A 6,697-nucleotide genomic window follows, 5' to 3' on the forward strand; every position below is an offset into this window, starting at 1 on the left:
TTTAAAAAGTTGAAGTAAAAATATTTAATTTCCTGAGACCATAAGGCTCTAAGTAATTTAAAAAAAAAACAACAAAAAAACAACAACAACTAAAAGCAAGAGAGTTTCTATTGAGGATGGCTTTGAAAAGAATTGGGGTGCTGTCCTGGAATCCAGGCTGAGGGAGTAGAAGTCTGGAATCAGAAACTGCTCTGGTGAGCATGTCCTCTCCAATGTTCTTCCAAGTTAGGCCTGTTTCAGAACCTGTCTGTGGGCTTCTCAGAATTTCCTGCAAGGCTTTTTCACACTTTACATAGCCTGTCACTGAGATTCTGTGCACAGCCCCCCACCCTGCCCCAAGGCCTTTCCCCTCCTTAAAGGAAAGCAGCTTCTGTGGGTGTCTGTGGCCTTCCTCAGAAATGCTGGGCGGGGACTGCGCCCAGAACCCCTCCTGGATCGTCGGGTGGGCCCAAGGCCGCAGCACCTGAGTCAGGTCGTGAGGATTCAGTCAGCTGAGGCTTGAAAAGGGCTTGAAAGGCCAGCGTGCCTGGTGCCCGGCACACACGTGGATATTTGCAATTTTTAAGGAAAAGATTAACAAACGTGAACACTTAAAACTTCCCACATTTGCATGTTAAATAACAACAGTAAAGACTATATTCAAAGGGCCCGCTTCCTTACCCAGTTCAATAAAAACAACTGAAGTCCCACCGCTGACCATTAAAGAAGAAAGTCTGGGAGCGCCTGTGCCAGCCCAGCCTCTCTCCATAGAAGGGAATACACCGGCCGCGAGGGAAGAGCTGACGGTGTGGCCCGGGGGCCCGGCCCCTGAGCTCTCTCCACCCTCCTGGCCCCACTTTTCCCTCCACGTCTAGGCTGTGGGATTGGGTCATCTGCTGGGACCCCAGCTTTGAATAATCGTCACTTGCCCGTGTGCTGAGCGCCTCCAGACTACCAGGCACTTGCTAAGCGCATAAGCAGGTAGTGCGTTCAGCTCACCTGCAGGAGCCAGGAAACGCAAATAACAGTCGATGAAACAAGATGAAAGCCTTTCTCCATCGCACAGGCCGCCCAGGATTGGCATGGTAGCTCCACAGAACTTTCAGGAACCCGGGCTCCTTCCAGTCCATCCCTCTGTCATCCCAAGGGTGTGGTGCTTGTCCTGTGTTCCAGGAGGGCAACCAGAGCTCCAGACACCACATCCATGCTCCAAGGGGCACAGTAGAGGAAGGGTAACAAAGAAAAGGGGGAGGTGGAGATATTGGTTGTTTTTTTATTTTTTTTGTATATATCTTTATTGATTTCAGAGAGAGGGCAGCAGAGGGAGAGATAGAAACACCAATGATGAGAGAATCATTGGGGATGGAGCCCGCATCCCGGGCATGCGCCCTGATCAGGAATCGAACCTCGATCTCCTGGATTCTGGGTCGATGCTCAACCGCTGAGCCACGCCCGGCCGGGCGATATTGGTTGTTTTTAAAGGAAGCATAGTAGTCAGGGTTCTCCAGAGAATCAGAGTCATAGGAGATAGATATAGATAGATGATAGATGATAGATGATGATGATGATGAAGATAGATAGATAGATAGATAGATAGATAGATAGATAGATAGATAGATAGATAGACGATAGATAGACGATAGATGGATAGATAGATAGATAGATAGATAGATAGATAGATAGATAGATGATAGATAGATAGATGATAGATAGATAGATAGATAGATAGATAGATAGATAGATAGATGATAGATAGATAGATAGATAGATAGACGATAGATAGATGATAGATGGATAGATAGATAGATAGATAGATAGATAGATAGATAGATAGATAGATAGATAGATAGATAGATAGATAGATGATAGACAGATGATAGACAGATAGATAGATGATGGATGATCGATAGATAGATGATCGATAGATAGATGAGTGAGTGATTTACTGTGAGGAGTTGGTTCATGTGAACAAACTGGAAGCCCAGGAAAGCCAGTAGTAGTTCCAGTCTAAGCCCAAATGGAAGGTCTGAGAACCAGGAGCACCAATGTCCAAGCACAAGAGCAGGTGGAAGCCTGAGCTCAAGAGGAGAGCAGACCTGCCCTCAGCCTGCCTCTTTGTTCTACTCGGGCCCTCAGTGGATTGGACTGTGCCCACCCGCACTGACCAGGACCACCTTCTTTACTCAGGCTATGGACTCAAATAATGTTTTACCAGCCAAGTTGACACAAAATTAACCATTACAGGAAGTTTCCTAAAGCTGTATCTCTCCAAACAGAACTGACTTTAAATAAATAAATAAGTAAATGAAGAAGGAAAGAGTAGACTTGTATTTCAGACAGCCACCTTCGCAGCTGAAAATCAGAGCTTCTATTATTAAGAAAGAAGAAGGAACTGCTCTTGGGGTAGGCACTTGGCAGTCTCTGACCCTCAGGAAATATTTCATTGACCTTCGTAACAGCCCCATGAAGTAACTTCTATTATGTCCATTTGACGCATGAGGAAACTGACACTTAAAGATTCTTGACAAAATCTCATATTCACAGTCCCAGGGAACCGCCGGACTGAAAGTCGTGAGCGGCCCTGCACCAGGATTGCGCAGCCCAGCCCCTCCCTAGCTCCTGGCCACAGAAACGGCGACAGTAACTGTCTGTCTTCCTCACACAGCTCTTCGTGCCGGGGTGACCTGCTAAGCAATCGCTCACAGAGCTGCCTTCCAGGGTGACTGTATTTTAACAGTGGGCTCTCTGAGAAGCTGACCATGTAGCAGAAAAGCCCTGGTGTTGGGGATGGGGTGTGGTTCCCCACTGTGATCACAGGACAGCACTGTCATCTGGGACTGCTGGCTGTAGGTTCTCTGGATTATTAGCTGCCACTTATTGAGCACCTGCTGTATGCCAACTGCTACTCTATATCAAATCATTAGTATTAATAAGATAGGTTTGAATCTGCTAATCCCAGCTTGGTGCCCACCTATACGAAAACTTTTACCTCCTTTGCCATTTGAAAAATGAGATTAAATTCTTTGTGAAAAGAGAAATAAACTTAAGAGTTGGAAGTATTGGGTTTAAATCCTGAGTCTCCACCTAATATCTGTGGTCAGAATGCATTTCTGAGCCTGGGTTTTATCATTCCAAACAGGAATTATAACAATCATTGCCTCACAAAATAGTTGTGAGGAGTAAATAAATAGGACAGTTTATGTGAAAGGTAACTTATGTGATGGGCTCTCAGAGAAGGTTTGCTTTAAGAAAATAATAATACTCTGAGGGAGAATACCAGTTCTTTCACCAGCTGGAACTAGATATTATTAAACGTGGCCATCAGTTAAAGCTTAGAATTCTCAACCCCCACCCCTCCCTGGTCACACCTCCCGCTCCCTCCTGCCTGCCTCCCCAGCACTGCTAATTCCTCTCTTGCGCAAGGATTTCAGCAGAGCTGGAGATCTGCGCTTCCTCCATGCTCATGGCAGAGCCCTCTGCGGCTAGCACGGCTCCTTACAGAGCAGGCATTTGCTACGTGTTGGTTCAAACTGTGTTCACAGGAGGGTTGTGCTGGCATTCGAACTGTGTAGGCGGAACTAGTAATCCCAAAAGTTAAATTTAACTCCAGTGGATTAAAAAAGAAAACAACTCCTCTATATCACTTCTATGTTAGGTTGGTTTTATAGGCAGGAAAATAATTGTTTTATGGTATTTGGCAGATTTTTAAAAATCTAATAAGATTAAAAACACACACCTAGGGGTTGAAGAATGAGTTGGTGGGGAAAGAGAGGAGATGAAGATGAAGGTAGAGAGATGCTTTTAAAAATCCAAGGAGACATATTTGGGCCCAGAAGGAGGTTGCATAACTTTTGGGAGCTCTGGAATGAGTAGCAGCTGGGATGGGCTTCACATGTGCCACTGGCAGCAATATCCGAAAAGGCCACAAGATGGCGATATTACTCCAGGACATTACTCCAGGAGTCTCTGGTTACGAGCCCCCCCCCCCCCCCCCCCCCCCAGTTGCTCTGGCTTTTGTTTACAGGCATCTTTCTCTCTCTAGCTGGTGTGACTAATGCCATTGTGCATTTCCTGTCACTTCATACTCCTGGCCATCCTTTCAGCCACTTTTCTATCACCAGTCCTAATACAAAAATAAACTACTGACTTTATTGCTATTTGTTACATTTAAAAAATAGGTTTATGGTCTGCTCTCAATTGTAAAAGCAGCTTAAAACAAGTCTTGTTTTAATGAGAAATTAAACTCATGTAAGGTTGATATTTCCCTTTCTGTAAGTTAATACCCAGGGGGACTTCCCTGGTAAACTGGATGTCACCAGGCCTGGAGGTGGTCAGACACAGAAGTGCCCACTTGAGCCAAAGATAACTCCTTAAGCTGGGGAGAGGGGCTGCCACCCCATTAAGACCAGGCAAGGCTGAGCCCTGCTCCAGAGAGAACAGAGAATTAAAACCCAAATACCACACTTAAAAATTTCAACAATGGGAAATTATGGAAAATTTCAACAATGCAGAAGTACACAGATGGTAGATATACCAGACCCAGATACCATCTAAAGGTGTGTCTGAAACTATAAACCATGACAGAAGCTGTGAGGAAGATGAACACGTAAGATGTAAGTTCCCAGCCCTGTGTTTGCCCCCTGTGGCCCCTCATAATGTAAAGTGTCTACAAGAGAAGGGGGTGTGGGGAGCACTGGTCTCTGAGCGCCCTGGGGAAAGCTGAGCTGTGCAGACACCAATTTCAGCACCACCAAGGGCTTGAATCCTGGCTTAGTGTCCAGTCAGGAGGGTGTTTTGTTTTTTGTTTTGTTTTGTTTTGTTTTAAACCTGGGTTGCTTCTAGGGATATCCGAATGCTCAGAAAATTATATGCATGGGCATTTTCCTAGGGAAAAAACCCACTGCTTCCACCACATTGTCAGAAGGCTCTGTGGCCACGCCTTGTCCCCTCACCCTGGCAGGAAAAAGGGTCTTAAAAACCACTGCAATGATGCTGATAATGCTAACCCAGACTTTCTTCTCTAATGGTCATACAACTCTTTAAAACATGATGGCCTTAGAATGACTTAATAAAAAACTGTCACAGGAAGTTAAGAAAAATAGGTAAAGAATTTTCCTGCTAAAGTCACTATTTTGAAATGTCACATGATCTTCCTTCCAGTGATTGGATGAAATCCAGCATAGAGAATTATTTTTTATATTTGAGATTTTATATCCACGTGATATAATTATAGAACTTTTAATAAAAGTAATCTGCTTTGAGGTACTTTATATTGGAAATGTTTCAGTGTATTGATTTAATAGCGCTGGGCAGAAACTAACAATTAACTACACTAATTTTAAGTATGTTTAATATTATTATTATTTGCCCAAAGCACATTTGGCAAATGTGCTTTGCTCTAAAATCCACTTAATGAATTTTTAACACAGATATTTCAAAATCATTGTGGAAATAAACACAAACATACATATTTATTCACAGAAAATGCCATCGTGGCTTTAATATCAAACAAAGCTGTCAGAGTTCACAGAAAGAGCATAAAGTGCAAAAGCTCCATTTCAAAAGGACGAATTTACTCCCAAAGCAATGGAGATTACATGCTGCCCCAGCCGGTGGGCACACCCCTCATACATCACCCCCTGCATAAACGGTAGAGTACAGAAGGACTATATCTGAAAATGCTACACTTGCTCTAATTACATATTGCAGTTATAAAACACTCTTAAATCTGGTTTAATATATAAAGATACAATTCAAAAATCGGTCCCTTAGAGTAGGGGCTATTTTTTAAAAAGTCCATAGGAGACTGATTCTGTGAAATCCACTGGGAATCCCAACCTGGCCCGAGACTTCTCTTTGGCCGGCTGGAATGCAGCACCCAGGAGAGCGCTGGCTAGGAAAGGTTCCGAGTCCACCTGGGAGAAAGGAGCTCTGATCAGGGCTCTGGCCAGGCACGCGTCAGCCCTCACCGTCCCTCACAGCTGGTTCCATGTCAGTCCCAAGGGCTGAGAGCCAGGGAGGGCTCAAGTCCCAGTCCTGGAGCCTCCAAGACAGCACTGGCTCCCGTAAGCATGACGCACCGTGAGACGCTTTACATGCCTGAGGAACCCAATACACACAGTAGGTGGTGGCATTTCACAAAGCCTGTGTCTGCCGACCATCAGCCTAGGCACTCTCCTGAGGGACAGGCAGAGGTCCCCCGAATGTAGCTTGTTACCAAATGGATTCAGATATCTGCTCCCGTGCACCTTAAATATGTTCACTGGAGGACTTGATTTATAATAATATAAAGGGGAGAGAAGATTCTAACCAGAAAAAGATCTGATAGCCATGCTGGGCAACTCCTAAGTGTCAAATCTCCACTTCCCTGCCTTAACAGGGTAGGGGAAAGATTCTTGATTGTACATTTATTAATGAAATAAGCCCTTCTTTAAAGCAATTACTTTAAATCAGCAAACATCAAACCTGGAGAGCCATCTATTTAACGACGATTTCCTATTACTCGTCAGTCCACGTGCAGAAGCATATCACAAAGTAGAATGCAGTCCATGATTTCTTGGGGCCCATTCGTGTCAGGCTCGATTCGCAGGGAAGAGTCAGTAGTCAGTCTCAGGATCCAGTGATGAGCTCTCAAGTGTCCAGCTAACTCGAGTGAACTTCAAAACCTGCTCTTTGTGAAAAATACCCAACTGACATTTATATTCCATTCAAACTACAG

Source organism: Miniopterus natalensis, chromosome 12 (assembly GCF_054644295.1).
Source record: "Miniopterus natalensis isolate mMinNat1 chromosome 12, mMinNat1.hap1, whole genome shotgun sequence".
NCBI lineage: Eukaryota > Metazoa > Chordata > Mammalia > Chiroptera > Miniopteridae > Miniopterus > Miniopterus natalensis.